The 10,859-nt window shown below is 37.6% G+C and overlaps 1 pseudogene; it reads left to right on the top strand.

Moving 5' to 3' along the window:
- Window positions 1-2,556: 2,556 nt before the first annotated feature.
- The window catches only part of LOC100395858 (major facilitator superfamily domain-containing protein 12 pseudogene), a 40,372-nt pseudogene continuing 32,069 nt past the window's right edge, over window positions 2,557-10,859 (top strand).

Here is a 10,859-nt window from a genome sequence, read left to right as displayed (position 1 = left end):
TTCAGGAGTCAGTGAGTTTATTTTTTCCTGATCTGGTTGGATTTGGGCATTCTCAAGAGTTTGGGGGTTGGGTGTGGGGGCATTTAAGGGAGAGAGCAGAATGCAGAATTGAGAAGGGGAAGAAGAGAGCTGCCTTCCACTTTAATGAGCATGTCCTACTTTTCCGCTGGTGCTTCTCAGCACAAGTCCCTTTTACAGTGTACTTCTTGCTCCATCCCCATAATGGAGGACACTCACTGGTAGACAAAGGAAGAGGGAGAGGAGCAGAGCAGATGCCACCTCAGCCTCCCTAGTTGCTGAAACCACAGGTGTGCACCACAACTCTAACTATAAATCCCCAGGGGTCTGTTGACCTCAGGTGAGAGGACTTGTTCCAAGGGGTGGTGGAAGGTCTTTATTAAGGTACTCCTGAGAGATAAAAGTCAGCCATCAGCAGCATTGCATGACACTTCTTTTTTTTTGAGACACTGTCTCTGTTACCCATGCTGGAATACAGTGGCACAATCTAGGCTCATTCCAACCTCAAACTCCTGGGCTCAAGCAATTTTCCCACCTCAGCCTCCCTAGTTGCTGGGACCACAGGTGTGCACCACAATACTTGGCTAATTTTTGTACTTTTTGTAGAGACAGGGTCTCCCTTTATTGCTCAGGCTGGTCTCAAACTCCCAGGCTCAAGTGATCCTCCCACCTCGGCTTCCCAAAGTGTTAGGATTACAAGTGTGAGCCACTACACGTGGCTGGGACTCTCTTTATTGGAACTGGTTTGTATAGTCGGAAGATAATCAATCAATAAGACTTTGGTGCTGGGAAGGATACTATTTTACTAGTGCATAATAAATTTATTTATTTATTTATTTATTTGAGACAGTCTTGCTTTGTTGTCCAGGCTGGAGTGCAGTGGCTGATCTCAGCTCACTGCAACCTCTGCTTCCCAGGTTCAAGCAATTCTCCTGCCTCAGCCTCCTGAGTAGCTGGGATTACAGGTGCCCACGACCACGCCCAAGCCCAACTAATTTTTGTATTTTTTTTTTTAAGAAAGTCGGGGCTTCACCATGTTGATCAGGCTGGTCTCAAATCCTGATCTCAGGTGATCTGCCTGTCTCGGCCTCCCAAAGTGCTGGGATTACAGGAGTGACACCCCTCCACCTCTTTATCTATTTTCTTCTCCCCCATGATACTCTAACCTTCTGGTTTCTTTATTTCCCAAATACCACAATCCTGCCTCAGGGCCTTTGTACCTGTTGTTCTCTTTGTTTTTTGTTTGTTTGGTTTTTGTTTTGTTTTTTGAGACGGAGTTTCGCTCTTGTTACCCAGGCTGGAGTGCTATGGCGCAACCTCGGCTCACTGCAACCTCCGCCTCCTGGGTTCAGGCAATTCTCCTGCCTCAGCCTCCTGAGTAGCTGGGATTACAGGCATATGCCACCATGCCCAGCTAATTTTTTTTGCATTTTTAGTAGAGACGGGGTTTCACCATATTGACCAGGATGGTCTCGATCTCTTGACCTCGTGATCCACCCACCTCGGCCTCCCAAAGTGCTGGGATTACAGGCTTGAGCCACCGTGCCCGGCCACCTGTTGTTCTCTTTGAAATGCTCTTTCCCTAATAGTCCCGTGTCGCTACTCCCTCACTTCATTCATATCTTTGCTCCGAGTGGATTTCCCTCCCCACTTTATGTAAAATAGCCCCATCAGTGACCATTTCTTCCCCTTGCTTTATTTTTTTATCCTAACACTTTACTACTGTCTGACCTTATAATGGTTATTCATTTATTTGTTTATTGCCTTTCTTCCCACTGGGATATAAGCAAAGACTTTGCTATATTCACCACTATAGCCTCAGTACCTACAACAGCTTCTGGCCCAATATAAAGTTACTGAATGAATGAATGAATGAATGAATCTAATGCGTCTGTAAGTGAGGGAACTGAAATACTTTGCCACCTTCTTTCTGCCCTGTATCCACTTTTTTTTAAATCTTCCCTTACTTAGATGTGCTTCCCAGGTTACTCTTTGGCTTACCCCTCAGACTCTGGTCTGCTACCAAGTGGAGCTTGGCTTTCTTGAAGTTTCTGCTTAATCTCCATGAGCCCAACCCCACAACAACAGTACCTAGCAGACAGCATGAGAGAGATTCACGAAGTTGACCAACATGCATGAGTACTTAACAGTGTTCCAGGCCTTATAGAACCCACTAGGGGGACTCAGCCTTCCTCTTAAAGAGGTCTAGGTCTAGTGAGAGAGAAACAAACCATTCACAGATTATTCTAACAAAGGGTGAGAAGTCATGGGGGAGTACACAGAATAGTTTTGCAAGCCGCCAGAAAAGCACCATTGCAATCACCTTGGGATGTCCAGAAAGACATCACAGTAGAGAGATCCTGGATGGAGTCCCCTAACATCTCTGGATTTTTGTTTTCCCATCTGTGTCATGACACATTTAAACTGGATGAGCTATTAAGTTTCCTTCTCCTTTGAATCACCTCCAACCTCTTTTCCATGACCTTGCTAAGAGCAGTTGATGGTGTTATTAGACCTAAGCCTGGTCAGCCTCTAGGTATGTTTGACTTTCCAGAGAAGTTCACAAAGGTCAAGGCCTGGTGTGACGATGTGGTAAGCAGAGCAGGCAGAAGAAATACCGATCAGTAAAGAACAAACACCACTCCTGGCTTAGTCATGAAATTCTGAGAAGCAGCAGCACCCAGTGAACCAACCCGCAGGCTGGCAATCACGGGTGAGACTACCTTTAGCCAAGGCGTGTGGCAGAGCCACATGAGGGAGGATCTGTAAACAGCAGCTACTTCCTCAAACCACAGGACAACTTCTATATACATTCCACGTGGAATGGCCAGCTGATCACACGTATAGGCCTTTTCTACTATCCTATCACATTAAATTTACAATCATAGTAATCATGTCCCACCGTAAAGGAAAGTGATACAATAATATCAGTTTGCCTTTATCAGTTTACATTTATTTATGGTTTTAATCTCTCTTCACTGCCATATTATAGCATATGCCTGATTTTATTCTTGTAGCAACCCTTTGATGATGGTAGAAAAAGTACTTACCTCACATGTAAGTAAATTAAGCCAAAGCACATTAAATAGATTATTCTGTACTTGTAAACAAATTGTCCTTAGGAAAATAGTATAGGGTTTAGTATAAATAAAAGTAACATTTTAAGTGAAAAAGTAGCTTGGCAAGTAAGTTGCTTTTAAAATAGGCAATTCAAATCACTGAGTACTATTCCAACTAATGTAACTATAATATTCTCAAATGTAATTTATAATATTTAAACATAGGACAGGGATAAAGAATTGAGGAAAATTGTTTTTTGTTCCTGTTTTGTTATCAAAAACTCCCAATCCAAAAAATGGTTACATTTCAGTATGTGCCAACAATTCTAAAATAAATACAGAAGTCAAGTTTTATTTCTTATGAAAGCCAAAAAAATAAAAAATAAAAACCAGAGAGCAAGAGAGAGAAAGCAGCATGCTGGTAAGTCCTGCCAATTTATCTGGCTTTTCCAATGCTTGCTGAGAAGGAGATTTCATTTTTTTCTTTTTTAATTTCAAGTTTCCCTGAGCCAGTTACTCTTTTCTAAATTTTTCTCCCATTTTTAAAACCCATGCTAATTAAAAGAGGTAAGTTTGTTCTGACAAAGCCATCAGATAAATCCTTGTCTTCCTTCTATTTTTAGCCCAAGGTCTATAGTGCCTTCTACTTTGCCACAACCATGAAGATCCCCCTGCCACATGTTCATTGTCAAAAGATCATACTGTGATCTATTGATTCCAGCCATTGAATGGACAAAAATAATAATAGCATAAGATGATATGAATAAATACATAGATGATCACTGTAGCAATTGGGAAGTCAGAAGCTGGTTCTGTGCCAACATCCCACACAAAAACCACCACAAAATAAAACACAAACTACCAAAGCTTATTCAAGAAGTAGATTGGTGATGTACCTTCAGAATAAATAAACATAAAATAAAAAAATAAGTGGATACCTTTATAGCCCTATTTCTCTTAAGGAAAGGAACTCTCCAGGTTCAGAAGTTTTCATTGGTGAATTCTTAATGGAAAAATAATATCCACCCTACATAAACTTTAGAAGAAAATAATCACAGAAGTGAGAACATTTAACAACTTGTATTAGGAGGCCAACATCTGTCTTGCCCTGTCATACCAAAGACAGGCAAGAGAAAAGATAAGTATAGACCAACATCTTTCAGTTTAAAATTGTTTTTTAATTTTAAGTTCTGGGGTACACGTGCAGGATGTGCAGGTTATAAACGTGTGCCATGGTGGTTTGCTGCACCTATCTACCCATCACCTAGGTATTAAGCCTGGCATGCATTAGCTATTTTTCCTGATGCTCTCACTCCCCCGCCTCAACCACCCCTACAGGCCCTAGTGTGTGTTGTCCCCATCCCTGTGTTCATGTGTTCTCGTTGTTCACTTCCCACTTGTGAGTACTTGAGAAGATGTAGTGTTTATTTTTCTGTTTCTGCATTAGTTTGCTGAGGATAATGGCTTCCAGCTTCATCCATGTCCCTACAAAGAACATGATCTCTTTCCTTTGTTTGGCTGCATAGTATTCCATGGTGTATATGTACCACATTTTCTTTTGTTTTGTTGTTGTTGTAGTTGTTTGGAGACGGAGTATCACTCTGTCGCCCAGGCCTGAGTGCAGTGGCACAATCTCGGCTCACTGCAACCTCTGCCTTCAGGGTTGAAGTGATTCTCTTGCCTCAGCCTCCTGAGTAACTGAGATTACAGGTGTCTGCCACCACCCCCAGCTAATTTTTTGTATTTTAGTAGGACAGGGTTTTACCATGTTACCCAGGCTAGTCTTGAACTCCTTACCTTGTGATCTGCCCACTTCAGCCTCCCAAAGTGCTGGGATTACAAGTGCGAGCCACTGTGCCCAACCTATGTGCCACATTTTCTTTACCCAGTCTATTGTTGATGGGCATTTGGGTTGGTTCCATGTCTTTGCTATTGTGAATAATGCTTCAGTGAACACATGCATGCATGTGTCTTTATAATAGAATGATTTATATTCCCTTGGGTATATACCCAATAACAGAATTGCTAGGTCAAATGGTATTTCTGGTTCTAGGTCTTTGAGGAATTGCTACACTGTCTTCCACAATGGTTGAACTTATTTACATTCTCACCAACAGTGTAAAAGCATTCTCCACAGCCTTGACAGCAACTGTTGTTTCTTGACTTTTTAATAATTACCATTATAACTGGCATGAGATGGTATCTCATTGTGGTTTTGATTTTCATTTCTCTAATTATCAGTAATGTTGAGCTTTTTTCCATATGTTTGTTGGTTGCATAAGTGTCTTCTTTTGAGAAGTGTCTGTTCACGTTCTTTGCCCACTTTTTAATGGAGTTGTTTGGGTTTTTTTCTTGCAAATTTGTTTAAGTTCCTTGTAGGTTCTGGATATTAGGTCTTTGTCAGATGGATAGATTGCAAAAATTTTTCTCCCATTCTGTAGGTTTTCTGCTCACTCTGATGATAGTTTCTTTTGCTGTGCAGAAGCTCTTTAGTTTAATTAGGTCTTGTTTGTCAATTTTTGCTTTTGTTGCAATTGCTCTTGATGTTTTTGTCATAAAATCTTTGCCCATGGCTATGTCCTAAATGGTATTGCCAAGATTTTCTTCGAGAGTTCTTATAGTTTTGGGTCTTACATTTTAAGTCTTTCATTCATCTTGAGTTACTTTTGTATAAAGTGTAAGGAAGGGATTCAGTTTTGGTTTTCTGCATATGGCTAGCCAGTTCTCCCAGAACCATTTATTAAATAGGAAATCCTTTCCCCATTGCTTGTTTTTGTCAGGTTTGGTGAAGATTGGGTGCTTGTAGATGTGCAGTCTTATTTCTGAATTCTTTATTCTGTTCTGTTGGTCTATGTGTCTGTTTTTGCACCAGTACCATGCTATTTTGGTTACTGTAGTCTTGTAGTATAGTTTGAAGTTGGGTAGCATTATGCTTCCAGCTTTGCTCTTTTTGCTTAAGATTCTCTTGGCTATACGGGCTTCTTTTTTGGTTCCATATGAATTTTAAAGTAGTTTTTTCTAACTTTGTGAACAATGTCAATGGTAGTTTAATGGGAATAGCATTGAATCTATAAATTAGTTTGGGCATTATGGTCATTTTTACAATATTGATTCTTCCTCTCCATGAGTATGGAGTATTTTTACATTTGTTTGTGTCCTCTCTGATTTCCTTGAGCAGTGGTTTGTAGTGCTCCTTGAAGAGGTCCTTCACTTTACTCGTTAGCTGTATTCCCAGGTGTTTTATTCTCTTTGTAGCAATTGTGAATGGGAGGTCATTCATGATTTGGCTCTCTGCTTGTCTACTGTTGATGTATAGGAATGCTAGTGATTTTTGCACATTGATTTTATATCATGAGAGTGCTGAAGTTGCTTATCAGCTTAGGAAGCTTTTAGGCTGAGATGATGAGGTTGTCTAGATATAGACTCATGTCATCTGCAAAAAGAGATAGTTTGACTTCCTCTTTTTCAATTTGAACACCTTTTATTTCTTTCTCTTGCCTGATTGTCCTGACCATAACTTCCAATACTATGTTGAATAGGAATTGTGAGAGAGGGCGTCTTTTCTTGTGCCAGTTGTCAAGGGGAATGCTTCCAGCTTTTGTACATTCAGTTTGATATTGGCTTTGAGTTTGTCATAAATGACTCATTATTTTGAGGTATATTCCGTCAATACCTAGTTTAGTGAGAGTTTTTAACATAAAGGGATGTTGAATTTTATCAAAATCCTTTCCTTTGTCTATTGAGATAAACATGTGGTTTTTGCCTTTAGTTCTGTTTATATGATGAATTACGTTTATTGATTTGCATATGTTGAACCAGCCTTGCATCTCGGGATGAAGCCAACTTCATTGTGATGGATAAGCTTTTTGATGTGCTGCTGGATTTGGTTTGCCAATATTTTTTTGAGGATTTTTGCATCAGTGTTCATCAGGGATATTGGCCAGAAGTTTTCTTTATTTGTATCTTTGCCAAGTTTCGGTATCAGGATGATGCTCACCTCATAAAATGAGTTAGGGAGGATTTCCTCCTTTTCAATTTTCTGGAATAGTTTCAGAAGAAATGCTACCACCTCCTCTTTGTACTTCTGGTAGAATTCAGTGTAAATCCATCTGGTCCTGGGCTGTTTTTTTTTTTTTTTTTTTTTTGGTTGGTAGGCTATTTATTACTGCCTCAATTTCAGAACTTATCAGTCTATTCAGGTATTCAACTTCTTCCTGGTTTAGTCTTGGGAGGGTGTATGTGTCTAGGAATTTTGTCAATATCTTCTAGATTTTCTAGTTTATTTGCATAGAGGTGTTTACAGTATTCTCTGATGGCTGTTTGTATTTTTGTGAGGTCAGTGGTAATGTCCCCTTTATCATTTTTTATTGTGTCTATTTGACTTTACTCTCTTTTCTTCTTATATTAGTCTAGCTTGCAGTCTATTTATCAATTTTTTCAAAAACCCAGCTTCTGGATTCCTTGAGTTTTGGAGGTTTTTTTGTGTGTCTCTCTCTCTCCTTCAGTTCTGCTCCAATCTTGGTTATTTCTTGTCTTCTGCTAGCTTTGGACTTTGTTAGTTCTTGATTCTCTGGTTCTTTTAGTTGTGATATTAGGATGTAGATTTGAGATCCTTCTAGCTTTTTGACTTGAGCATTTAGTGCTATGAATTTCCCTTCTTGACACTGCTTTAGCTGCATTCCAGAGATTCTGGGGTGTATCTTGTCTCTTTGTTCACATTGATTTCAAAGAACTTCTTCCTTTCTGCCTTAATTTCATTATTTACCCAGGAGTCATTAAGGAGCAGGTTGTTCAATTTCCACATAGTTATATGTTTTGAGTGGGTTTCTTAATCTTGAGCTCTAATTTGATTGTGTTGTGGTCAAAGAGACTGTTTGTTATGATTTCAATTATTTTGCATTTGCTGAAAAGTGTTTTACTTCCAATTATGTGATCAGTTTTAGAGTAAGTGCCATATGGCACTGAGAAGAATATATATAAGTTGTTTTTGGGTGAAGAGTTCTGTAGATATCTATCAGGTCCACTTGGTACAGAGCTGAATTCAAGTCCTGAATACCTTTTTAAATTTTCTGTCTCAATGATCTGTCTAATATTGACAGTGGGATGTTACAGTCTCCCACTATTATTGTGTAGGAGTCTAAGTCTCTTCGTAGGTCTCTAAGAATTTATTTTATAAATCTAGTTGCTCCTGTATTGGGTGCATATGTATTTAGGATAGTTAGCTCTTCTTATTGAATTGAGCCCTTTACCGTTATGTAATGCCCTTCTTTGTCTTTTGTGATCTTTGTTGGTTTAAATTCTGTTTTGTCAGAAAGTAGGATTGCAGCCCCTGTTTTTTTCTGCTTTCCATTTTCTTGGTAAATTTTCCTCCATTCCTTTATTTTGAGCCTAAGAGTGTCTTTGCACATGAGATATATCTCTTGAATACAGCACACTGATGGGTCTTGACTCTTTGTCCAGCTTGCCATTCTATTTCTTTTAATTGGGACATTTAACCAATTTACATTTAAGGTTAATATTGTTATGTGTGAATTTGATCTTGTCATCATGATGCTAGCAGCCAGAACTCTCATGAACATAGTCACAAAATATTAGCAAGTTGAATCCAGAAATATATGAAAAGGACACACTTGGGCACATTCCAGAAAGGCAAGGCTAGTTCAACATTCAAAATCAATCAGTAAAACTCTTGATCTCAATGGACTAAAATAGTGCAATTATGTAATTATCTCAATACATGCAAAAAAGTGTTTATAAAATTCAACATATATCCATGATAAAAAATTTCAGCAAACTAGGAATAGAAAGAAACTTATTCCTCAACCTGACAAATATTATTTATAAACAACCTACAGTTAGCATCATTTTTAATGGTAACAAATCAAATGCTTCCCCCATAAGGTTCTAGCCAGTGCTAGAAAAATAAAATATGTAAATTTAGCTAGGTTTCAAGATATGAGGTCAATGTGAAAAATAGTTTTTCTATTTACTAGCAAGAAATAGTAGGAAATTTAAAATGTTAAAAATACAATTTATAATAGTTTTTAAAACATGAAATACGTAGTGATGTAAGGCCTGTACATTGAAATAATGTTATTAAATACTGAGAGAAATTATGGTAGAATAAATAAATAGACAGATTATTCTCATGGCTGGAAAGAGTCAATATTGCTAAAATGTCAGTTATCCCCAGATTAGTCTGTAGATTGAACATAACCTAAACAAAACCTCAGTAGCCTTTTTTGGGAGTAGAAATTAACAAGTTATATAAAAATGCAAAGGACCTAAAGATGATTTTGAAAAAGAATAACAAAGTTGGAAGAGTCACACTATTTAATTTTAAGATTTATTCTAAAGCTACAGAAATCAAGACAGTGCAATACTGGTGTAAGAATAGACATATAGACCAAAGGAAAAGACCCACAAATATAGAGTCAACTGATTTTCAACAAAAGTGCCAAGGTAGTTCAATGGAGAAAGGCTAGCTCTTCAACAAATGGTGCTATAACAATTGGACATTCATACATCAAAACAAATGAACCTGGACCGTTACTTCATACCATATAAGAAAATTAATCTGAAATGGATTATAGACCTACATGTAAGCCAAAATTATAAAACTTTGAGAAAGCATAGGATAAAATTATATTAGCTTGAGTTAGGCAAAGCTTTCTCAGAAAGGACACAAACATCTCAAACCATATAAGAAAAATTTGATACATTGGATCTCATCAAAATTAAAATGTTTAGCTCTTCAAAAGATGTCACATGAATATATCTCAATAAAGCTTCTATAAAAAGATAAACTTTTTTTCATTTCTTTCTTTTTTCTTTAAGATAGGATCTCACTCTGTTGGCCAGGCTGGAGTGCAATGGCATGATCTCCACTCACGGCAACCTCCATCTCCTGAGTTCAAGTGATTCTCCTGCTTCAGCCTCCAGAGTATCTGGGATTACAGGCATGCGCTAATTTTTGTAGTTTTAGTAGAAAAGGGGTTTCACCATGTTGGTCAGGCTGGTCTCAAACTCCTGACTTCAAGTGATCCACTCACCTCGGCCTCCCAAAGTGCTAGCATTACCATCCCTGGGCAAAAAGATAATATTAAGAAAAAAATTTAAAGCCACAGACAGATAAATTTTAGAAAATTCTATATCTGATAACTTGTATCCAGAATATATAAAGAACTTTGACAGCTCAATAATAAAAATATTTTTTAAATTGAACCAAAAATGATCAAAACATTTAAACAGAGTTTCACCAACAAATACATATTAAGGAAAAAATTGTTTATTAAAAGATAATAATTTGAATTTAGGGGAATGTAAATTAGGATATGGCAAAGTACCATTGCACACCCACTAGAATATGTAAATTAAGAAGTAACATTATCAAACATTGACAAGCATATGGAGCAACTCAAACTCTCTTACATTGATGGTGGGAATGAAAAATGATAAAACAACTTTAAAACAGTTTGGCAGTTTTTATAAAATTAAATACACATTTACTATATGATCCAGCAATACCACTCTCATGGATTTATACAAGAGAAATTAATTCATATGTCTACACGAAGACCTATATTCACATTACAATTACAGTTTTATTCATAATAGCTAAACACTAGAAACAGCCCAACTGTTCATCAACAAGAAAATGGATAAACAAATTCCACTACATTCAGACCATGGAATAATAGTCAGCTGATACATACAACAATATGAATTATTCTAAAAACCAATATATTATTAGCAACCAGAAACAAAAGCCTATATTTTATA

Source organism: Callithrix jacchus, chromosome 9 (genome assembly GCF_049354715.1).
Source record: "Callithrix jacchus isolate 240 chromosome 9, calJac240_pri, whole genome shotgun sequence".
NCBI lineage: Eukaryota > Metazoa > Chordata > Mammalia > Primates > Cebidae > Callithrix > Callithrix jacchus.
This window is presented reverse-complemented; position numbering and strand designations above follow the sequence as displayed.